This window comes from Heterocephalus glaber, unplaced genomic scaffold (genome assembly GCF_053883595.1).
Source record: "Heterocephalus glaber isolate CG9 unplaced genomic scaffold, H.glaber_assembly_v1.0 deba00000896, whole genome shotgun sequence".
NCBI lineage: Eukaryota > Metazoa > Chordata > Mammalia > Rodentia > Bathyergidae > Heterocephalus > Heterocephalus glaber.
The window spans coordinates 1,204,914-1,231,283 of record NW_028258170.1 but is presented as its reverse complement, the minus strand read 5'-3'; the positions used below and the strand labels follow the sequence as shown (position 1 = coordinate 1,231,283).

The 26,370-nt window shown below is 35.3% G+C and overlaps 2 pseudogenes across 1 annotated transcript; both read left to right on the top strand.

The window, feature by feature from the left end:
- Positions 1-430: 430 nt before the first annotated feature.
- Positions 431-5,374, top strand: LOC147828856 (olfactory receptor 5T9-like; annotated as a pseudogene). Its single transcript, XR_015450001.1, has 2 exons — positions 431-618; positions 4,348-5,374. The product of XR_015450001.1 is annotated as an olfactory receptor 5T9-like (transcript).
- A 1,892-nt stretch (positions 5,375-7,266) lies between these two features.
- LOC147828855 (olfactory receptor 5T17-like) lies at positions 7,267-19,213 on the top strand (annotated as a pseudogene).
- Positions 19,214-26,370: the final 7,157 nt, after the last annotated feature.

Below are 26,370 nucleotides of genomic sequence, written 5' to 3'. Positions count from 1 at the left end.
ATCTGTACACTGCTCCAACTCCTCTATCAATACAACTTCTTCAAGTGTTCCATTTTTTCTATTAAATACTCAATGACCTTAAATTTATTTCTCTTACTAATAAACAACATAAAAACACTGAGATAAACAAAAAATAACACTGAAATTTAAGTCAGCACAGTACACTTATTAAATAACATCAATTCTCTGAAAAGTCATTTCTGATATTATTTTATTTATGTATCTGCTTCAGGATTTTGAGAGAATTCATAAGTTATATTCCCAGGAAGAGGAAACTGGGTTGCAGAGAACTTAACCATCAACTCAGTATCACATGGATAGTTAGAATTGGAGCTGAGGCTATAATCCTCAGTCATCAGATTTCTTTTCTGCTGAGCAATCCTTTTTAAACCAGAGGCCAAAATTCCTTCGTGAAATACTTTTAACTATGTAGTTCATTATCCTAATGTCTGTTACTTGCCAAATTTGGAGAGAGAAAAACAAAATACTTGATAATTTCCTGTCCAGAAAAGAACCTTAAGGCATCCCTGGGGATGAAAATGGAGCTCCTGAAGCACGAGTAAAAGCCCAAGTACATGTAGTCATTGCATGACATGACTGAGTCATTCATTTTCACAGGTAAGAAGCAAGGATTTCATCATTTCCAAAATGCTTTAGAAGTTATAACCTTCAACTTGAAACCAAAATATGAACCTTAATACTTGAATCTAACAAAGGATTCTAATAAAATAAAAAGTGAATATTAGGCTTTTTAAAGAAATTCGCAGAGAAAAGTGGAAAAAGTTTTTCATAGTTGGGTCAAAAGGGCAGCAAAATAGAAATTTGATTTAATTTCCTTGATGAAAGATAACAGCCAGAGAGTGGCCAAAAAATGAAGGACTATATGTGAAATTTAGGAAAAATAATTATATGGAAAGTGAACTTTACACCACCCATTGAATACATTTCATTTGGGGGTTATTTCCTTAATTTCTTAATAAAAATCACAAACAAATTCAAATTTATTTACTAGTCAGCTAAGTGAGATAGAAGCAACTTGAATGTTCTTTGGAAAATATCATGGGCTATTTAAAATGTGTTTCTTTCAAATAGTGAAATGTGCAAGGGCACCAATTCTGTGATTTCTAAGGGACACTATTTTCAGAATCATGGTGTGCACTGTGTGGAGGGGAAAATTACAGTTGTGTTTGAGCCTCAGTTTTGCGGTCGATGTAATTCACTTTGTAGATGCTGTGAAATAATGCAGAGTAAATTTCCCACACTGTGCCAACACTTAATAATACGCAGCAGCTGCATCACAGCTTTTCCTTAGAGAACCTACTGTTAGTAACTCTATTACCATGTATCACTGACTTGTAATTATTTGTACTTTTTGACCATAGGTATTATTTTAGTGTTCCAGACTAGTAAAATTCTGTGAAATGAAAATTCTGTATCTATACTTGTCTTTCTAGCCTTCTAGTCTCCTGAAATGAAATGAGCTAGACACAAACACAAGCATTTCTAACTTCCTAAAATATTAGTTAACGGAAAACGTGCTTGAAGTGCACTTTGGATGAGGAGCTAAACCTCATCCCATTTCATTACTGTGAATCTGGTTTCCCCAGTCAAAGGGACAAACGCTCAGTTGAGGCATGATCTGTAATAAAACGAACTTTCACATGCAGGTTGCATTCCTGTTTTATAGAGAAGACCGCAGATGTCAAGTGTTTCATAGAATATTTCATTGACACGAGGATCAGAGAAAATTAGTAAACATACTATTATTTTACTGACATGCCGATTGGCAGGATACAGTGACAAAGTTTAATTTTAAAATATCTCATGTATCAGAATATTGATTTAATATTGATTACTGGATTTAAACCTCAGGAAAACATTATTTTAATATATATTAGCTATTATGCTACAAATTTATGTGTAAAGAAAAAGAACAAATCCCTTCTGATTTGGAGTCTGTTAACTTCTCAATTCCTTTATTACAAGTTTGATTTTATAAATCCCCACTTATTTCATTGCATAAATAAAATTGTGAAGTATTTCATATCTGTGCAAATTATGTATAATTAAAATTTCATAAAGTTCAACAATCTACATAAACATTTTTGGCAGATTTTAGTTGCTCTATTTTTTTTTTAAAGAGGAGACTATTTAACCTTTCAAGGGTGCTAGTCTCTAAGTTATTAAAATAGGATCTTAGGATCCAAATGCAATTTGCATCAGGAAATTGATGTTTGATTCTAATGTATGTGAAATTTCTCCTGTGTAGTTTTGTCAAAAAATGTTTTGTAATGGATTCCATTAGTAGATCACCTATTAGTACATTCTTCTGAATTTGTTTACATATTTTCTTCCCTATCTGCTTAACTCTTCTTTGTCCTCAATATCTATAATAAATATTTTGGAAATATATCCTTAATTTTGTGTGAGACAGAGAGAGAGAGAGAGAGACAAACAGAGAGAGACAGACAGAGAGAGACTCGGAGATGGGGAGTCAAAGACGAGAGATGAGTTGGAAGGAGAAAATAAAAAATTTTAAAACAAATATATTTTTGTGACATCTGAATGACCCATTGATTTTTACATATATTATTTATCAATTGTTTTGAAAAGCTGATTTAGCATTGTAGTAAAAATTTACACATTATTATAAAAGATCTGTGTTGTCTTACAAATCATATATGGGTTCTGTTAAGAATCTAATGAACATAGATTTTGTTGCTTTTTCTGTTGTCTCCCTCTTATGGAGCTATTTATTATATATATTACAAAGAAAATTTCTACTGGATCTGGGAGTCAATAATATACATTCATAGCTTTCTTCTAACAATAGGGTTAATTCATTGTTTATTGTCTTCCTGTTTTTTAGATCATGACTTTAGATCATGACTTCCTGTGTTTTAGATTATGAGTGTAAATGATTTGTAAGTTTATGAAATCATCCTGGACCATCAGGGTTTTCACTTCTTCTAAAAAGTCTCTTCATCTCTAAAATACTGAAAGGAAAATAACAGCTCCATGATAAGAACTTCTCCCTAACTACAGTGGACCCAATATTTCATTTCATTTCTAGAACTGAAATTTTCAGTAAGAAACAGGTGACTTTAACCTTTTGGTAGCTAATTCTGTATTTATGAATTTTTCTTAATCATGCCTGTGTAATGAGAAAAAATATAAGGATATCAGGGAAAAACTCTGATCTCAAATACCAGCATCTGACAATTTTTAAAAATTTAGCAATGGCTTCTTCCAGGTAAAACTTTCAAGTGATATTTATCTCATAGTTGTTTTAGAAATGCCAAAATCAATTACAATACATCATTAATAGTAACAATTTATTTTTTCAAGAAAAATATATCCCAGAATTATTTCAAAGATTTTGAAAGTAAACTGAGCAAATAAATTGAAAAATATATTGGGTTGTTAAGTTAAATTTAAAAGAATACAAGGATCCAATAAGCTAGTGAGGTTGAACAAGGGCAACTTGAGATATATATTTTGAGAAAAAAACTAAGCATAAAATGGCAGTGATTTCATTTGCAAACAAAGTGTATTTATCTCCAGGGTATAATGTCATGTTCTATTGATGGGAACAGTTTTCAGAGTGGGGCATAAAATGATTTTTCTTGCAATCTCACATAACTTCAAATGTAAGTGTAAAATCCCCTTTTCTAGTGATTTGGAGACATTTTTAAATTAAATAATTTTGAGAATTTGTTCTCATTTCGATACCACACAGTCTCTGACATAAATTGTCTTGCTCCCATTTTAACAATAAAAAAGAGGGACATTTCTTGTACTTCATAGCAAACCAAGGATGAGTATACAGAGGCATGCTTTCCACTATAATATTTTGAGGCTTAAATATTCTTATATTAACTTTTGTGAATTTTAAAATCATCTTATAGCAGATGGTAGAAAATATAACAAAAATAAATGGACATAAAATGCATACATACGGGCAACACAGTATTTTGGCATAATAAAATCAGCCAAAAAATGAATTAAATTATTTCTTCCTTTTCCTTATACAGCAAAATCCATCCAGTGGGTCCAATTTCTTTACCATTGGTCATCCCCTGCCTACTGAGGAAATTGTTATGCCATTGTGAAAAACACACATGTAGATATGGCTGAGTGGACTCCAAGGACAAGGGAAATTCCCATTAGAATCTGTAATAAAAACTGAAATGGAAAGATCATAATCAGATTTGGATATATGCAAGGTTCATCTGAAGAACATGACTGAAGTAACCAAGTTCATTCTTTTGGGTTTCACAGATGATTGGGACTTGCAAGTTGTGTTATTTTTAATATTCCTTGCAATCTGTCCTTTTACTCTGATAGGAAACCTGGGACTAGTGGTACTGGTCATTGAGGATGCCCGACTTCACAACTCAGTATACTATTTCCTGAGTGTTTTATCATTCCTGGATGCCTGCTATTCCACTGTCATCACTCCAAAAATGTTGGTTAATTTCCTGGGAGAAGATAAATTGATTTCATTCCATGGATGTGTAGCACAGATGCTCCTCTTCATTAGTTTTGGAAGCACAGAAACATTTCTGTTGGCAGCAATGGCTTATGACTGCTATGTGGCCATCTATCACCCACTGCTCTATGCAGTAAGGATGTCACCCAGAATCTACGTGCCACTCATTACTGCTTCTTATGCTGGTGGCATTTTACATCCCATGGTACATATAGTGGCCATGTTCAACTTGTCCTTCTGTGGATCCAGTTAAATTAGGCACGTGTTCTGTGATATCTCTCCTCTCCTCACTATCTCCTGTTCTGATATTCACACAAACCAGCTTCTACTCTTCTACTTTGTGGGCACCATTGAGGTGGTCACCATCCTGATCGTCCTCATCTCCTATGGCTTCATCCTGTTGGCCATTCTGAGGATGCATTCTGCCAAAGGGAGGAAGAAAGTGTTCTCCACGTGTGGCTCTCACCTAACCAGCGTGTCCATTTATCATGTGACAGTCTTCTTCATGTACATGAGACAGAGTTCCAGTTACACCTTGGAGCACAATATGGTGGTGTCCATATTCTATGCCATTGTCCTTCCCATGCTGAATCCTGTCATCTATAGTTTGCAGCACAAAGATATCAAAGAGGCAATGCAAAGAATCTTTACAAAGTACTGTTCTATAAATAATGTAAATATTTAGAATTGAGTAGACTTCATGTTGAATCTATTTTCCTTCATTCTGAAACCGAAAAGGCAAATTTTCTGCTTTAATGTAATTGTGCTGTATAACCTCAAAAATTTCCAAATAAAGCATGTATCAGTTCTCCAATACAAATTTTTAATGTAAATTAATTGTGTTACCATATCCTTATCACTATGTTCAATGATATCCATATTAAATAATCTTTGATGTCAATATATAATTGTTACTTGTGTAATTTTATTTTACATGTATTGATGTAACCACACGTTGTTTAGACCTAGTCTTCATCACTCATTTTAATTGTATTACCTCATTCTAGAGACCCTGTGATGGATTTGACTCCCCCTAGATGTTATTTTTCTCCCTCTACCCTGACATGCTAAGAACTATCCTAGCCTTTGGACATGCTTCTTGCTCTATTTTGCACAATAGCATATAGTTTTGTTCAATTATCACAATTTTGCCACTTGTCACTCACAGAAAATGATTTTATCTGTTTTGCACATACCTCAAAGTGATAGAAGTCTACAGTATTACACAGGATGTACTTACAATCTGGAAAAGTAATGAAAATTTAACTTAGAAAATAAGTTAAATGAAATTAGTTCAGCCATCATAAAGAATACTATTGAGATATATTAAAAAGATACATTATAAAGGATAAATAACTTAGCATATGATCCAGCCATACCACTGCTGGGGATATATCTAAAAGAATTAAAATCTTAGTCTCATGCTCATTACAGCATTATTCACCAAGTTTAATTATTTAAAAAATGTTAGGAATCCAACAACTGATGAGTGGTAAATATACATAATCAGTACTCTTTAACCTTTAAAAAGGACAAGATTATACTATTTGGGATAACATGGCTCGATCTAAAGAACATTATGTTAAATGAAATTAGCCAGGCACTGGAAATTTCAAACCTTCATTTATTCGTGGGATCTAAGGAAAGTTCAATTCTTAGGAGCAGAGGTTGAAATGATGGTTACCAATGTCTGAGCAGCAGAGCATAGGAAAGGGAATGAGGAGCTCAAATCAAAGCATAAAACTTTTCAACTAGACAAGGGGAGAAGAGTCTGGGATGAGGATGAATACAGCCAGTGAAACTGGACTCTGTCCTCCAAGAGTATCTCTTGTGTGAATTCACTAGCAATATCCAACTAGAAAACATAGTACTCAAGGAAATTTTTCTTTTAAAAATTAAATTGGAAATATGAGATTGACATTGACATCAATAACTTTTATTCTTCACTTTCAAAGCTCTCACAATCAATGAGGGAGAGAAAATCCAGCTAGGAGCACCCTGAAGTGGGCATTACTGATCCCTTGCAAATTTAAAATTAAACATCACACCGCACATTCATATTTCAAGTCCTTCACAGTGGCAATAACCTCTACAAGCCCCCCACTAATGAAATATTGCTTTTGATTTACCAGTTTCTAATAATATACATATCTAATGGAGTCACTTTGGCATTTTCCACTATAGTGCTTGTGGACTTAGTCTACAATCAGGAAACAGTGTAAGGATCCTTCCTATTGATCATGAAGAAAGCATTTATTACAATTATGGATCCCAGACCTGGAAAATAATTACAGGGTATATTTATAAAAACTTTGAACTGATTGTGACACTAAATTGGGATAAAATGTCATTTACTACCTAAACCACATAAGACTACTTTTATTATTGGAGCATAGGGACATTTTGGGTTTCTTATCATTTCTGGCATTTGAGAGACATTGTTCAGTAATGTTCAGAAGCTCTTAACAGATGCTGTTCCTCAATCTATATTTTCTGCTCTAGGTTAGTATGTATTTTGAGGGGAGACTGGGAAAATATCAACAGTATAAATTTTTGAGAGTATCAAGACCCTTCCTTCCAGGCATATGGAATCATCTTCATTCACAATAGTCTAGGTTTATAAACTGGATCAAGTATGGAGATATCACTCTTTCTGTGCCAAGTTAGACTCTTGTCCATTTGCCCCAGAATTCTCATGTTATACTGATCAAGAAATAATCGAGCAGGTTTTTAGTTTTCTTCCTATCTAGGAAAGCTATGTTCATCTAGCCAACATGGTAGATGCACATAGATTGGTTATTGATTGTTCCATTAACGTCAGTCCTGATCACAGCAACAATAACCTCTTTGTCTCTGAGGTTTGTGATGATTGAACATGACTGCTTATATCCTAATTACTTTCCCTGAGTTTAGAGTTCTCTACTAAATACTGAGATTCACCACCATGGGTTCTTATAGAAAAGAAAGATAAAAGAGACCTTCAAAGATGGTGGGGATGGAACTCGTCTCAAAAATGTGTTTGTTACCATCATGTTTGGTAATGTATTCACTTTTTTTGGAAACAGGATCTTGCTGTGTTATGCAGGTGGGTTTTGAACTTGCTGTGCATCCCAGTCTGGCTTCTAACTCCCCATCTTTCTCTTGCCTCAACCTCTCAAGTAGTGGAACTATACTTGTGTACATTGTACCTTCTGGCCTGAGTTAGTAGGCTTGGAAGACAGCTCCAATACCTAAATTTCAAATCTCCCTAATCTTTTGAGGCACATTTTCCATGGATTTTTTTTTTAAAGCAGGTAGATCCTTTCTACCTCATTTTGTGTGGGCTACCTTTGGCCTATGTTTCAGCTGACAAGGCATATTCTTATAACTTTCCTAATGTTTTGAGCTTCAACATGAAGTTCAGAATCTGCTTGGTAGGCCCATGTAAATATATTCACTGTGATCTAACAGTGGATCCCTTCCACTGCTACCACCTTGTTAGTACTAATTTCCACATATTTTTTCTGAAGTTTAAATTAGGAAACTCATGCAATTGGTCCATCTTTACTGGAGCCCTCCATGGACATGAGTCATAGGACTCAAAGAGAAGGGAAGTTGCAGTAATGGGTCCTAGGAGACCCACCTTCTTACAGAAAGACTTCCTTACAGGAGGACATGACTGTCTTTACCCTCAGTCTGCAAGTAGTGGCATTGACTTTGAGGCTGTGGTATCCTCCTAGATATTGGGTTTTCCTGAGAGAGGCCCCCATGGTAGGGTACAAGGCAAAGTCCTATGCTAACTTCCCTGTCTCAAGTGGTTGTCCTCTATCTATTCACTGTGTTGCCTTAAGTTGCACAAGGTGTGATGTGGGGATTGGAAAACTGTCCTTCCTATGTTCTTTTCTGCTTTCTGATTTATTGTGCCACATCCAGGTACTGTGCTCTTACTTAAATTCCATAGCTGTATTTATGTGCATGGATAGTTGAGATTCTTGGAAATGCATGAGTTGTTAGTAAATATTCCCACTCCAAGTCATCCTCTACTCTGTTCCTCAGTATAGTATTTTAAAAATCAGGTAAACATATTAGAAAGTACTTCAGAAAGTTGGAAAATGTGCAAAAAGAACACTTAGATAATACACAGGAAAAGAAAGCAGCAATTGAAATTTTTATGCAAAAATACAGAATGCGTGAAAATATGTCAAAAATAAAAGAAAATATTATTCAATCATCTCATTTAATTAAACATAAAGGCTTAGATAATGAGTTTTATCTGTTAAAGGTAATGTAGCAACCATAGTAGGGAATTTCCAAAACAGGAAAAATGAAAGCAGAAATAGAAATATCCTCACATCAGGAAACATACATCTCCCTTAAAATCAGTAAAACACTAAAGAGTACAGAGAAAACTTAAATCGGCCAAAAGGTTTGTTTCTACACATATTTATATTACAAATTAAGAGGATTCTTAGTTCAAGAGCATGTGACTACATTATGAAACATTATGTCAATTAAAAAGAAAATACGATAGAGAAAATAATGTAAACTGCATTTCATTTAGAAAGGAATAAATGAAACAAGTACAATGCTCATTGAGAAATGATTATTAATCCTAGCTTATGCTTTTAAATTATCAGATAATATGTATGCTTCCAAGATATTGAGAGAATTCAGCAGGTTATATTTCCAAGAAAAGGGAAATAGATTTTTGTTATCATTTCAACTGTACATGTTTACTATCAAGTCTGGAAGTACTTTCTTTCTGCCTCTATGCATATACATTTTGCATCTTCTATCAGAGACAAATATCCATTCATGCCATCATTTTTATCAGGTAAATCATTGTTCCACATCCTTCAGCCATTTATCATAGAAAAAACAAAACCAGCTTGGTAACTGTATGTCCCAGAAAAAAGTTCTTGGTTATACTCTGCAGCATCCCTGAGGACTTCAAGAGAAGCTCAAGGACCTGATATAGAAAAGCAAACATATACCAACTTACCTAGCTTTAATTCAATGAGCAGTTCATTTCTGGTGATAATAGGAGATGCTTTCCATTGCTTGTGAAATATTTACAATTTATAGTCTTGAGTTTGAATGTAAAAGCCTGTCAGTATTTAAGTATAATAGAAGGGACATAACTTGAGATTATAGTACAGATTAATCCCATTCCTTTCAGGAAATATAGCAGAGAAAATAGGGAGAATTTCCTCTAAATATCAGCCAATAGAGCAGTGAATGAAGAATTTGCTTTAATTTACCTAAAAAAGGTAATAGAAGAGGGAAATAGAATAAAAGAATTATAATTTGTGCAAATGGCACAATGGAGTTAAAATTACATTTTAACCAGCTACTGGTTAGATGGTATTTTTGGAATTTTTTCTTATGAAGAGATTTAAATTTATTTACCAGTTAGAAAACTGATCAAGTAGGTTGTTTAGCTTTTACTTTTTTAAACGTGATAATCTTTTTAAACTTGATTTCTTTTAAATAAATTCAAATACATGCAGATATGATTTTGTACTATTTCTACATGATGATTTCAGAATTCCAGTGTATCACAATGAGTCTGCAGTGTGGTGAAAAGAAAATAGCATCAAATGTGGACTCTGAAACCTGGGCTTCAATCATGGCTCTGCTAAATGTGTGATTTAGTCAATTTCTATATCAACCTGGGCTACAGTTTTCTCATTGATACAAGGAAGTGTAACCTGTTATGTTCAAATTGTTGTGCATAGTCCACAAGACAATGTACACACAATTTTTATCCTTGGTAGAATCATAACTAATGTGCTAGCTGCTATATAAAATTCTCACTTTTTGCTAGCTCACTGTTTTTAACATCGGAAATAACTAGTATTTTCAGATTTTGAGAAGTGAGGGAATGATTTTTTTTTGGCTTTCCAGATTATTCATGTTTTGTAAAAAACTCCAAGGTCTGTATTTTTGTCACTTTTGCATCTCTCACATTTGTGGAACTACTGTTTTTACAGCTTCTATAAACATTTTAATTGGTATTATTAATTTAGAGTAGCTTTAGAAATTTCAAATCACCTATATTTTGAAGAAATCATTATGAATTTGTGACACAAGTATACCTCAAAAATATAACCTGAGACATGGAATCTATATTTAGCATAGGAATTGTGACACCTGCCACCAGTATTTTTTTTAACATGAAACCATATAATGGCTTAAACTAACAACAGAAGCCCAAAGTAGAAAATGATAATATCTTGATTCCAAAAAGAAAAATGAAACACAAAATCTAAAAAAGAAATTAAAAAACTGAATTTTTATTTTTTGCAAAAAAAGAAAAAATGCATCAGAATTAAGAGATGCTTTCTATCCCCCACAGTCCCCCACGTACTGAAAGGGTGAAATAATGGTTAGAAGATCGGGCTTGACAGTTTTTGGTCAGACAGGCTGCCTTCATTGACAAATAAAAATGTAAAAGTAACATCAGATTTTTTAGTTAACTAAGAATATTTATTTAGTGAGTCCCACATTTATTCTCTTACTTAAACTCAATCTGATAATGTAAGTATAGATATTCTCATTTAAGAAACTAAGAGCAATAACAAAAGTTTTCTGTGAATGAAAACCAGGAAAGTTATTCCATCTTTATGAACCTTAAGAAAAGCCAATATGAAAGCAGCTGAAGAAGTTTCAGAGAAAATATTAAAAATTCAACACATTAAATGGACAGATCCTTTTAATAAGATGCATTTGATTTACAATCGAATAACATAATTTCTTCAATTCAGTAACTGAAGGCAGTAATGTATGATTTGGTCTGGACTTTTTTTTTGCCTTAGATTCTTTTATTGGTATATTTTATGTATACAATACATTTACATTTACCATTGGGTACTTGTACCTTTATGTGATATATCTTGGTTCTCATTTTTTCCCATTTTCTGTCCTGCCTTCACCCCCTCCACCTTTCCCGATTTACAAAGACTATTTTTGCATTGTTTTCCTTTTCTCATAATTTTTCCTTCCCTTCTTTCCTTTCTGCTACAACTCTCACTTTCCTTACCCTTTTGGACCTTTTCTTCCTATTTCACATTATCAGTTATTCATTTTTTTCTAAGTTCTTTTGTTGGTACATTTTAGGTATACAATTTGTTAACATTTATCATTGAGTGTTTGTACCTGTACATGATGTATCTTGGTTCTTATTTTTTCCCTATTACCTATGCGCCCTTCACCCCCTCCACCCTTCCCTAATTACATAGACATCATTTCCATTTTTTAAATTTTCATATAGTTTTTCCTTTCCCTCCTTTCCTTTCCCCTTCCCCTCCCTCCACCCCTTCATCTTTGGCCATTTTTTCCTATTTCAGATTATCAATTATTCATTTTAATCATTTTAACCCTTGTTTACACTACCAGTTTCTCACACTAGTGAAGCTATTTGGTATTTACATGTGTGTCCTATTTATTTCACTGAAGATTATAGCCTCTATATGCATCCATTTAGCTAAAATGACTCTAGTTTTTCATTCTTTATGGCTGAGTAGTATTCCATTTTATTAAAAAACCACATCTCTTTACTCAGTTTCCAATTGATGGCCACTTGGGTTGCTTCCAAGATTTAGCTATTACAAACTGTGCCACTATGAACATGGGTGCACATATATCACTGTGGTATGATCCTTTTAATTTTGGGGGGAAGATACTCAGCAAGGGAATATCTGGGTCAAATGCAACCTCTAGTCCTAGTTCTTGGAGGTATCTCCATACTGATTTCCACAGTGGATGCACCAGTCAACACTCTCACCAGCAACGGAAAAGGTTTCCTTTCTCCCTACACCCCCGCCAGCATTTTATTGGTTGATTTCTTGATAGCAGCCATTCTTTCTGCAGTGAGGTGGAATCTCAGTGTTGTATTCATCCGCATCTCTCGAATGACCAGTGATGTTGAACACTTTTACATATATTTGTTTGCTGCTTTTACTTCTTTTCTGAGAAATGTCTGTTCATTTCAGATGCTCATTTTTGAATTGGGTCTTTGAATTTGGGAGGTCTGATTTGTTTCAGTTCTTTATTTATTCTAGATAGTAGTCCTTTGTCTGAGGTACAGCTGCTAAATTTTTTCCCATATTGTAGGTTGTCCATTAGCTCTGTTGGTGGTTTATTTTGCAGTGCAGAAGCTTCTTAATAAGATGAGATCCCAGCTGTTGATTCTTTGTGCTAGTTCCCATGCTGCTGAGGTTTTTTGTTCATGAAGTCTTTTCCTATGCCAATGTCTTCAAGAGTTCTACCTAACTTATCTTCCAGCAAGTTTAGTGTTTCTGTTTTAATATTTAGATCTTTATCCCAGTTCGATCTTAGTTTAGAGCATGGTGACAGGTATGGGTCTAGTTTTAGTCTTTGGCAGGTTGAGATCCAGTTTTTACAACACCATTTATTCAAGAGGCTATCTTTCCTCCAATGATGGTGGGTGGATCCTTTGTCAAAGATGAGGTGGCTGAGCATGTCTGTATTTGCTTCTGTATCTTCTAATCTATTCCACTGATCCTCAGGTCTGTTCTTTTGCCAGTGCTATGCTATTTTTATCACAGTGCCTTTGTAATATAGTTTCAAGTTGGGAATTGTGATACCCCCAGCCATGTCTCTGTTGCTTAGAATTGCTTTTGCTATTCTAGGTCTCTTCTGGTTCCAAATGAATTTTTGGATGTTTTTCTCTAGTTCTGTGAAATATATTGTTGAAATTTCTGTTGGCATTGCATTGAATGTATATAGTAGTTTTGGAAGTATAGCCATTTTCACTATATTTGTTCTTCCTATCAAACAAGGGATGTCTTTCCATTTCCTTAAATCCTCCTCAATCTCCTTTTTCAGAGTGCTGTAGTTTTCAGTGTAGAGGTCTTTTGCTTCCTTTGTTAGATTGATTCCTAGATATTTCATTTTTTTGGATGCTATTGTAAAAGGAATTTTTTCCCTTATTTCTCTCTCAGTGAGTCTGTTATTTGTGTACAAGAAGGCTATTGTTTTTGAGTGTTGACCTTGTATCCAGCTACTCTACTGAATCTGTCAATTAAGTCTAGATGTCTTTTGGCAGAGTTTTTTTGGGTCTTCTATGTAAAGTATCATATCGTCAGCAAATAATGACAGTTTAATTTCTTCCTTTCTTTTCTTTATTCCTTTTATTTCTTTCGCTTTTCTAATTGCTATAACTAATGTTTCCAGAACTATATTGAACAGGAGTGGTGATAGTGGGCATCCTTGTCTCGTTCCTGATTTTAGCTTGAAAGTTTTCAGTTTTTGAGCATTTTGTATGATGTTGGCTGTTGGTTTATCATAGCTAGCCTTAATCAGGTTGAGATAACGACCTTCTATTCCAATTTTCTGTAGGGTTTTTATTATGAGTGGGTGTTGGATTTTGTCAAATGCCTTTTCTGCATCTATTGAGATGATCATATGGTTTTTGTCCTTGCCTCTGTTAATATAGTGTATTACATTTATTGATTTATGAGTGTTGAAACATCCTTGCATCCCTGGGATAAGTCCAAATTGGTCAGGGTGTATGATCTCCTGATGACCCATTGTATTCTGTTTGCTAGGATCTTGTTGAGATTTTTGCATCTATGTTCATTAGGGAGATCGTCCTGTAGTTCTCTTTTTGGGTTGTGTCATCCCCTGGTTTTGGAATCAAAGTAACACTTGCTTTCAGGAATGAATTTGGATGCCTTACTTCCCTTTCAATTTCTTTGATGAATTTAAAGTTCAAAGGCAATAGTTCTTTTTTAAATGTCTTATAGATTTCAGCAGTGAAGCCATCAGGACCTGGGCATTTCTGTGTTGGTAAATTTTTTATTACATTTTCAATTTCACTCATTGTAACTGGGGGTTTAGAATTTCTATATCTTCTTCATTTAACTTTGGCAATTGATCTGTATTTAGGAATCTGCCCATTTCTTTTGTGTTTTCCATTTTATTGCAGCACAGGTTCTCAAAGTAGGTATTGATGATCCTCTGGATTTGCATTGGATCTGTTGTGACTTCAACTTTTTCATTCTTAATTGCACTTATTTGCCCATTTTCTTTCCTTTTTTTTGATAAGTTTGGCTAAAGGTTTATTGATTTTATTTATTCTTTCAAAAAACCAACTCTTTGATTCATTGATGTTTTTGTATTGTTCTCTTAGCTTCCATTGCATTGATTTCTGCTCTGATCTTTATAATTTCCTCTCTTGTACTAGCTTTGGATTTGTTATACTCTTCTTTGTCTAGCAGTTTGAGGTTTTGCATTATGTTATTTATCTGAGTTTTCTCTGTTTTCCTAATATGGGCATTCACTGCTATCAATTTCCCACGTAGAACTGCTTTCATTGTGTCCCATAGATTCCTGTATGTTGTAGTGGCATTTTCATTTTTTTGTAGAAACTGTTTAATTTCCTCTTTAATTTCTTCTATGACTCATTGGTTGTTCAAGCGGGTATTATTCAGTTTCCATGTGTTTTTAGGGTTTTTTGGTTTCTTATATTATTGATTTCGATTTTATTGCACTATGGTATGATAAAATACAGGGAGTAACTTCAATTCTTTTACATTTACTTAGACATGCCCTATGAGCTAGGATGTGGTCTATTCTGAGAATGACCAGTGTGCAGCTGAGAAGAATGTGTATTCTGATTTTGTGGGGTGGAACACTCCATAAATATCTCTTAAGTCCATTTGTTCAATAACTTGGTTCAATTCTAGAATTTCCTTGCTAACTTTTTGTCTAGATGATCCATCTATTTGTGATAGTGGGGTATTGAGGTCTCCCACTACAATTGTGTTAGTGTTTATTTGGTTTTTCATGTCCATTAATATTTGTTTTGTATAGTTGGGGGCATTCGTATTTGGTGCATATATATTTAGGATTGTCATCTCTTCCTCTTGGATTGTTCCCTTCACAAGAATGTAGTGACCATCTTTGTCTCTTTTAATTAGTTTTGGTTTGAAATCTACCTTGTCTTCAAATAAGATTGCTACCCCTGCTTTTTTCTGGGTTCCTGTGCCATGGAGAACTGTTTTCCCTCCTTTTACTTTCAGTCTATGAGTTTCTTTCTGAGTTAGGTGTGTTTCTTGTATACAGAATATTGTTGGATATTGCTTCTTAATCTATTCTGCCAGTCTATTTCTTTTGATTTGTGAATTGAGTCCCTGAACATTGTTGGTTTAATTGGTAGATATTGATTCATCCTGTCATGGTGTTTTACTTTTGTTGGCTCTTTTATTTCTTTTCCCCCCATTTCCCTTTAGTGTCTTACCTTGCCTGGTGATTTCCCTCTGTTGGGTCTCATGGAGTTGTGACCTTCATTGGCTTTTTCTAGGAATTGCTTGTAGTGCTGGTTTGGTGTTCATGAAATTTCTGGGGTGTTCTTTGTCATGGAAGTATCTAATTTCCCCATCAATTTTGAAAGATAATTTTGCAGGATACAACAGTCTAGGTTGGAAGTTATGTTCTTTTAGGGCTTGAAATATTTCACTCCAGGCTGTCCTTGACTTGAGGGTTGTTTTGAGAAGTCTGCTGTGATTTTGATGGGCTTTCCTTTGTAGGTGATTTGTTTCTTTTCTCTAACTGCTTGTAGGATTTTGTTCTTCTGTTGGGTTTCTGGGATCTTGACTATTATATGTCTAGATATAGTTTTTTTTATCATGGTTAGTTGGACTTCTATATGCCTCATTTATATGTATGTCCAATTCTCTACCTATGTCTGGGAAATTTTCCACTATTACTTCTGTGAACAGCTTTTTATGTCAACTGTGCTTTCTCCTGTTTTTTTCATGGACTCCTATCAGTCTTATGTTATTCTTCTTTGCATCATCTAGCAGCTGTTGGATTGATTTCTCATGGTCCCTTACTATTTTTAATAAAGTTCTGTTTTCATGGTCTTTTACCGCTATCCTGTCTTCTATTACTGATATTCTATTTTCAGACTTCCTTACTGTGCCATGGATACTTTCACAGGAGTTTTAATCCCTGAATATCTGTTTTAATCTTTTTCATGGATTCCACTTCTTTGTTATGTTGTGTGATCATGGTTTCCATTTCTTTCTTATGCTGGGTATTTGTGGCTTTCAGCATGTTTCTGAGCTCATCTATTTTTTATCTGTTTCTGTTCTAGAGCATCTAATCATGTCTTTCACTCTGCTCACCATCTCTGCAGATATCTGGGAGATTATTTCTGCTTTGAATTTTTCTAGAACCTCATTCATCTGTTTTGCTACTTCCTGTGCTATCATTTCAGGGTGTCCAGGTTGTTGGTTATCAGGCTTTTCCAACTCATTTCCCATGGGGTTTACCCTTGGTGGGGTGGAAGTCTGAGTATGTGCATTGCTTAAATGTCTTTTCATTTTTGTTTTTGGTACTGTCCTTGATTTAACTCCTGGGTTGATACTTCAAAATTGTTAATTGTAGGTATCTTTGTTGCTTGTAATTAGAACCCTTATGGAATGATTGCTTCTCAGAGGTGACTTGTAGATATAGCTGGTCTTTAAGTTTTGAGTCTCTAAAGACTCTGAGGCTATCTCATTTTCATTATACTAGGAAGGATCACTGACTAGATGAATAACAACACCTTACCCCAAGTGATGCAATCATCAACACCATTGCATCAAATACATCTTAGAAAATGGCATGTTGTGGTAGTTATTATCTATCACCTTTAAATGTGTGAATTAAATCAAGGTGGAAGACCAGTGCAACATATGTTTATAGTGAATAAACTCTTCAATATAACAACTTTACCCTTCAGGATGGGGAGTTAGAAGGAGTTGGGGAGGGAGGGACTGATAGAAGAAGGACAGGGGAAGGTTAGCAGTGAGGCCAGAGGACACAGGTGAGAAGGAAAAAGAGAGTAATAGAAAAACAATGAACTCTGAATGAGGGCCAGAACAGGGACAAAAAGGGAGATGAACAATATGGGACAGCAAGAGAAGGAGTGTAAGAGAGAAAGGAAAGAGAAAAGAAAGAAGGAAAAAAAGAGAGAAAAAAATGCAAAGAGTAGGAAAAAATTAAAGATAAGAGGAAAAGAGAAAAGAGGAAAAAAATCAAACCAATAATACTAATTTTGGAAATAAAAAATAAAAATAAAAATGAAGGGCCTCTTTCAGGGTATGTCTCTGTTGTCACAAGAGACAATGTGGGTAGCAGTGTACAGATATAAGTCAATGAGTCTCAGCAAGCCAGTCACAGGCCTATGAGATTTGGGCAGATTTCTGCCTGCAAGTCCCAAGAAGAGCTCCCTGCCCTCCTGTAGGTTTGAACTCTGCAGGGGTGTACTGCAGGTTCCAGCGGCCCTTCCCCTGAAGTTAGTTCTGATTCTGATGGGAGGTGATGATCGCTCCAAATTACCCAGTACAGTAGTCTGGTGGTCCAGTGTTCTCTGTGTCTTTGTGGTGTGGAACCAGATGTCAGTACAGCTAAGAGGCTAGAGGAGCAGGGTGGGGGGATCTAGTGGATTGCTGCTTGGGTACAGGCTGTGTTCCATATGGGTAGGGACCCTCCAACTGCATCTGCAGAGGTGCCTGTCTGAAGCAGGCTGAATCAGCACATTCCGAGTGGGTGGGGACCTGGTCTGGACTTCTTTATTTCTGCCTATTTCTCTCAGTGACAAGCATTTCTGTTGCCTTTCCAAAATATAAATAGGTCAGTATCATGGAATACATTCTATCTTCACCAAATATTGCCTTTACAACATGTAAATAATAACTGAAATATCAGGAATGCTAAAAAAAAATCACTCACTCATGGGATTCACAAGTGATTCATTTGAGGAACACGACTGAAGCCACCATGTTTATCCTGACTGGTTTCACAGATGATTTTGACCAGCAAGCCTTCCTGTTTTCCCTATTCCTGGCAATTTATCTTTTCACTCTGGTAGGAAATTTGGGTCTCACAGCATTGATCATCCATGACATCTGCCTCCACAAAGCCAGGTACTATTTTCTCAGTGTATTAGTATTCTTGGATGCCTGCTACTCCACAGTTGTAAGCCCCAAAATGTTGGTCTATTTTCTGAGAAAGGATAAACCATTTCACTTCATGGATGTGCAACACAGATGCTTCTCTTTGTTGTTTTGGGGAACACAGAGTACTTTCTCTTGGTGGCAATGGCTTGTGAACACTATGTGGCCATCTACAACCCACTGCTGTATTCAGTAAGGATGTCACCCAGAGTATATGTTCTACTGATCATTGCTTCCTTTTTTTGGAACTGGGGATCAAACTTGGGTCCTTCCGCTTGTGCAACAGGTGGCAAAACCACTGAGATAATCCTTGGGCCTGATCATTGCTTCTTATGCTGGTGGCATTTTACATGCCATGGTACATACAGTGGCCAAATTTAGCCTGTCCTTCTGTGGATCCAATGAAATTAGACACTTATTCTGTGATATACCTCATCTCCTCTCTATCTCCGGTTCTGATATACAAGCCAACTTCTACTCTTTTACTGTGTGGGGGCCATTGAGGTGGCCACCATCCTGATTGTCCTCACCTCCTATGGCTTCATCCTGTTGGCCATTCTGAGGATGCATTCTGCCATGTGGCTCCCACCTAGCCCATGTGTCCATTTATCTCGGAATTATCCTCTTCATATACTTGATACCTAGTTCCAGCTATGCCTTGGAGTGCAATATGATGGTGTCCATATTCTACACCATTGTCAGTCCCATGCTGAACCCCATCATATAAAGTTTGAGGAGTAAATATGTAAAAAAGGCAATGAAAATTTCTTGATAGAAAGTGGTTTCTAACTAAAGTTAAATTTTAAAAATTATTAAGCCTAAAATAATAGAGACTGTAGATCTATGTATCTCTGGTCAGAATCTAGAAAATATTCTTGCTTTTATTTGATAGTGCTTATATTCCCAAACTATTTGCAATAAAGCATTAATTGGTCAAATAGTGTAGTATGTGAGAAATGTTGGTATATTATATTACAAGTATACATATACCTGTGTTTACACTTATGTATATTAAATAATAATAGGTGGTGATATATTGCTTAAGTCAGTCTTCTTATAAATTCAATTTAAATAAAAATTACAAAAGATGTTCTCTGAACTCTATGACATGAAATGTCCTCACATGTGTTAAAATGGAATTCCTAATTTTTCATTACTCTTCTGCTAAATATTACTGCAACTGCCCACCTTATCTTAACTTGCACAAATAAAACCAGATGTCTGTATGAGTTTTTGTCCCCCTTTTATCAAAAATCTAAATATTTTGTTAGTAGAGATCTTCCTTTCTATTGCCTAATCACAGAGAGTGATAAAATCCACTTGAAATCCCAGAAAGTAGACTGGTACTGCACAGTAACGTTTATTGAGTTTGTACCTAAGGAAAATAAAAAATGATAAAACCCATATCCTAGAGAGAAATCTACAAGTGGCTGTCACATGGCTGTTACCAGGACTGCAGAGTTGATTTGTTGCTGCAATTCTTGTTCCCAAGTTCAGGTCCTTGCTTATATCCTTGTATATGATCTATAATGAAGAATGGTCTTGGGCTTGTTTTTCGTGCACAATATTTATATTCAGTAATCAAGGATCTGAAAATAGAAACAATCTCCTTTCTCTTAAATTGCATCTCCATCTGCTTCATTTATTTTATATATATATGAAATATATGCAAAATATATGTAAATATAAAAGAAGTGATTGTGTTGTGACTTTCCCAGGGGTATTTCATCAGAATGTAGCAATCAAAATAACATTGCTTTCCAAAGTTAATTCATAAATGTACATTGGAGACTCAAGTTAATATTTTTGGTACTATTGCTTCTTATTTCTTCTGGTTATTTGTGCATACATTGGTCACACACCTTCATTGGACATAGAAGTTGTTTGGAAGCAGAGTCCACACTCAACATTTTGGGCCAGGGATTTAGCATAGTCCTGAGTTTGACACCTTATGCTGGAAAAAAATTAAATTTAAAAAATCCAATTTTCACAGACATAACATGGCATAGTCATTGTAGGTAAGATTCTATGTTATAAAAATTATAATATTCAAAGCCATCAAATTCGTTTTCCTGATCATAATGTTTTAGGAGAAATTTCTGGAAGAAAGGAGTAACCTTCCACATTATCTTTACATATACTTTTATTTTAAAATTCAGAAATTTTCCAGCATTCAAGAACCACTTTAGGTTTCTGTCATACACACTGGGCTTCCAAATTTGTTGAAGAAATGTTTTAATCAAAGTTTACTTTTGAGACATCAGTGTGTTGTTGTTTAAGTTTAAACAAAATAAGGAGAATTTGAGAAACACAAAAAGGAGATCAATAAAGTGAAATGATTCCATGGATACCCACATCTAGCTGCTTCATATTGTAAAAAAAATTCAGCAAGAAATGATGTTCAGTTATGTCCCAATAAGATTCTGGGGTCTCCTTTTATATACCAGTACAACAGAAATCAAATGTTGGTTAAAATCAATTTCTTACCATCTATTGATTCTAGATCAATATAAAAAGTATAAAGTACAAAAAGTATGAAATAATAATATTTTATAAAACTAAATTTAATAATATTTCACTGTGCACACCTCATTTTTTTCTCCTTTTAAATAATTCTTTCATTTTGCTGTCCTTATGCACCTTTCCTAGCTAACCCCTTTAAAGTTCTACTTGAATATTTTTGGCTATGAGTATGGATTACAAATTAGATCCACTATTATGTTGCTGCAATGCTCAAAAGATTGATACTGTGTATGTTTGGCCTCACAGCTGCATTTCTAAGGCTTTAAAATGTACCTTGAACATGTAATTTCCTTTTAAAAATTTAAGATGAATAGTGCATTAGTTATATTTATTCCTGTTGGATTAGATTGTTCACTGTGCTGTGATTGGTTCTTTTCTGTTTACTTATTCTCATTTTAATCTGTGCTTTTACCCTTTTGTGGATAGTTTATCAGTGATTTACTAACCTCCCACTCCTGTCCACACCCACTGTTCAACTCTTAAGCTTTGTAAAATGTATCTCCAAGTTCCAGATGGAAAAATATATCATTAGATTATACTTTCTTAGAAAGCATTTGTTTCTGCATCAATCTTTTAGGATACAGTAATATAGGTTGGTAAATATTTTCTTCCATGGGTTGAAACACAACATTCCAAGACCTCCTGGCTTGTAAAGGTTCTGTTGAGAAACTTTAGAATGATTGAGGAAGGATTCCTCTCTTATAAGACTAATTATGCACACAGACATACAGTTTATTAGGTAGTGAATAATTACATTAATATTTTACATGTATTAATTCATGTAATTTCTGTGGTAACACCTCCAACAAAATGTTGTCTTATTTCCTTTCATCATAATGAGAAAACTGTCCAAAAGTTTAAGCACAGCTAATTTGCTCAACGGCACATAGCTCTTCCCAGTGAGGTCTGAATCTGATCTTAAATTGTGAGTGTGCAGAGCTCCTACTTTTAAGCTTGTCATGCATGCAAAAATGCAGGAAATTCTTGATATCTTCAATTACCGATTGTATTATTCAATTTCCACAAAAAATAGAAAGCATTAATTATCTTCATTAAGCCAGTGGTAGAAATAAGAGAGAAAAAAAGAACATACTAAAAGGCCTTAAAGAAATGATTTCTGCTGCATGTGGTAATTGATTCCATTCTTTTAGACACATAGTAACAGATTTGAGGCTTGAGTTACTAATAAGACAAAGTCATAAAGAGAAAGAAAAAATGAAAAGAAGAATAAAGCAATGCAGGAGCAAAGAAACAATGCCACACCATGAGAGCAGCCTGGGTGGGCTCAGTTTGAACTGCACTGATGGTCAGGTGCCCTCACACTGTAGAAGTGCAGCACATGCTGCCCCACTGTTATGTGTCAAGTTGTCTATCAGAGGTAGCTTTGAGGTCATATCTATGGTTAGGATTTAAAGGAGTGTATGATTTCCATTTCCACATTGGATGTGAAAAGCTACAGTGAACCTTCTACTGCCCTGTTTTTAAAAATCCTGTTAATCTAGAATATCATACATTTTTTCTGTGAGCCTCTCCCAGGTCTTATTTCACATTCATCAAAAATCCCAATTCCAAAGAGGACTGTGTGGACCACATGAAATGTCTCACTCTGAGCAAAAGAAGGAGAAAGGAATAAGGACGATGAGGACATAGGGAGCTCAGGTACATATTCAGAGATTTTTAACACCAACCCTGTGCAGATGGGAAGAGCAGAAAATCCAGAAGTGAACTTACATTTCATTCCAAAGTCTTCTTTACCAGTGTACTATCAAGCATATATGAGCATGACTAATAAAATTTTGATCAAATACAGGCATTCCTGTTAGATTTATCTAGAGTTCTTCACAATAGCTTGAATAACATATACAGTTGAAACAAACAATAGCATGCAAAAATATGCCAGAATTGTCACTAGATAGATGGACACTATGAAAATTGTCCAACAAAATGTAGGAAGTAAACATATATGCACACACACACACACACACACACACACACACGCTCACCCACAAAATCAGATACACAGACTTGTTTTCAAAAAGGTATGAAAGAATTTCCATAAAATGAAAAGGGAGAAGACAACTGTAAATATTTATTATCACTGTTATTTTAACTACCTGGAGTCCTTGCTCTTCTGCAGGACTCTAAAACAGCACTTTTCACCTCTAGGTTTCTGCGATTGTAAATGAGATGGTTCACCATTGGGATCACAATTGTGTAAAACACAGAAGCCACCTGACCCGTTACCAAGGAGTAGGACATCTCAGGTTTTAAATGAATAAAGTTCATAGTGCTGTAAAAAATGGTGACTCCCAGGAAATGGGAGGCACAAGTGGAGAAGACTTTTTGTTTTCCAACAATGGAATTAGTTTTCATGATAGTGGACAGAATGGACACATAGGATCCAGATATGGTGAGGAGGGACAGCAGGAGGGTGAAGCCACCAAAAATGAATATTGTGATTTCAGGGGTCATATATATCACTGCAAGACAAGGCTAAAACTGGGGATGTGTCACAGAAAAAGTGATGGATGACATTAGAGTTGCAGAAGTCCACTCTGTTCATGCAAACCACATTGACAGAGGAGTCTATAAACCCAAACATATACGATCCAGTTACTAGGGCATGGTACAGTCCTGTGGACATAATGACTGGATAGTGCAGGGGGCTGCAGATAGCTACATAGTGATCATAGGCCATCTAGGAGAGAAGAAAACACTCAGTATCACCACAGAGTACAGGAAAGAACATCTAGGTGAACCACCCAAGGAAAGAGATGCTCTTGGTGGAAGTCAGTAAGTTCTCTAATATTTTAGGGGTGATGACACTTGAGTAGTTTAGGTCAAGAAATGACAAGTGAATGAGAAAAAAGGACATGTGGGTATGCAGCTTGGGATCCAGGTAAATGATCAGTATCATCCCAGCATTCCTCAGCACTATGATCAGGTAAATCAGGAGAAAAAGCAGTGAGAGGACCAGCTTTGCCTCTCCAGAGTCTGTCAACCCCATGAGGATGGCACACTCATGTAGTTCAATCTACCCATGTTGATTTAACATATTCAATCCTCATGAAGATAATGTGCTCCAGTCACTAGTATATATCTGTGTAATCTATATCAGAGCAAGGACACAGAAAGTAACATCTGAAATGTGAGCAATTCCATGTTCACAGTGTGATTGCATCGAGTTATTTTGACTGCAAAGAAATCTTTGACCACCTTAGAAAACTTTCTTCCTGCTTATAAGCTTTTTTGGGCAAACCAAATAGAGGATATGTAATAAAGTAGTTTAAAAACAGTTTAATTGTGTTAGTAACTGTCCCTTACTTTTCAAAGCTGTTTGATATTAATTACAAATTAAATTTACTACTAGGGACTTAAGTGAAACATATTAAGAAAATATCCACACATTATTGTTGTTTATAATAGCAAAACTGAAATTAATTTTTGAATATCAGGGTTTATAAAGGTGGACAGCTTCTCCAGCATCTTCCTGCTGACAGCGGCCCTCTTGATCCCTGCTGCTCCTCCACTCAGAGGAGTCAGGCAGAAGTCCTGCTGTTCAGAAAAACACCACATCCCTCTGAGCAGGGCACCCAGAGCTGCCGGGAAGTCAGTGTCTCCTGTAATCTGGACATGGGAGGGAGGGATCCAGGAGGGATCTGGTGTCACAGCTCCTGTGCCCAGAGCACAGGAAGGCCCAGATTGATCGGAGACCCTAAGAGCCCCCAACCCACTCATTCACAGTAGCTGTGAATAAACCCTTGTATTTCCACCAAAAGAAATTTTCTGCCACTTTTTGGGACAAGGGGCAGTACAGACCTACAACTCTGTTAACAGTATCTTCTCCCCACTTGATTGATCAAAATCTAATTTAATTTGAAAATATGGTTTCAAACTTTGTACACATGCTGAAGACTTTGATTCTACCCACTCTATATTTAGTTTCAAAAAACTTAACATTACTCAAGGTAAGGCCTAAATGATACGCCTATGCCAATTTTCCTGGCAAAATTTCCAGCTCATTTGGCACAATCTATTCCCTTCTAATTTGAAGAATGATACTTACTGTGAGACAAAATGGCTGAAAACAAAATTTTTCCTGTTTGTCTCTGTAGACTCTTGTCAGGCTCAAATTGTTCTCAGAAATAAAATACTAAAAAGAAATAAGCAGGTGAAATTTTCCAATAGATTTGTTTCTTGATGTAATTTATTTTTATGCTTCTGTGCAGACCTTTTTCTATTCTGAAGTAAATTATATTCAGTATAGCTCTTGATGAAATGCAAACTCTATGAAGAAATTTTATTCAAGAAAGCATCTGAGGGTGGAAGTGTATATGTGAACAATACAGTGTGCTTCTTCCCTCCCCACTAATAACTCCAGGTGCTCACATAATGGACACTAAGAGTAATGTGACATTTGGTCATTCTCAGGGCATAATTTCCAGGGAAAGTTGCTTGGCCTGATTCCAAGGACAGAAGTTCAAAGACTAAATTCACAAAAGATTTATTCTCCCTTGGAAGATCCATAAACACTTTCTTTTTTTTGTAATCCTTGATACTGTTTCTGAAATTCATTTTTTTCTTTTCAAAGTGACAAATAATGTATAGATTTACAAAAATAGCTTTTGCATTGAAGTGATTGATCCATCAGTAATTTTCTTTTAAATTCTTTTATTGGTGCATTTTAGGTATACAATGCATTTACATTTCCCATTAGAAACTTGTACCTTTACACGATGTATCTTGCTTGTTATTTTTTCCCCATTCCCTGCCCTTCCTTCACCCCCCACACTTCCCTACGTAGAAAGACTTTGCTTCCATTTTTTTCTATTTCTCATAATTTTTCCTTTCCCTTCTTTTCTTTAGCCAAGCCCTCCCACTTCCCTTACCGTTTTGGACATTTCTTCCCATTTCACATTAACAATTATTCATTTTAATCATTGGTAAATTTTAGGTACACAATATAATGACATTCATCATTGGAAATTTGGACCTTGACATAATCTCTTGATTCTTATTTTCCCCCTTCTGCTGCTCTCCCTTCAACCCCTCCAGCCCTCACTATTTACAAAGACTTTGTTTCCATTTTTACATTTTCTGATATTAATTCCATTCCCTTCTTTCATTTATCTTACCCCTCCCATTTCCCCCTCCCCTTTGCCCTTTTCTTCCTATATCACATTTTCTATTATACCTTTTAGTTCTTATTTACACTTTCAGTTTCACACACTAGAAAAACTATTTGGTATTTACATGTGTGTCCTGTTTATTTCACTTAAGAATATTGCCTCAGTGTGCATCCCTTTAGCAATAAAGGTCTAATTTCTCATTTTTGATGGCTGAGTAGTACTCCATTTTATTAAAAAACACATTTTCTTGATCCAGCCTCCAGTTGATGAGCATTTG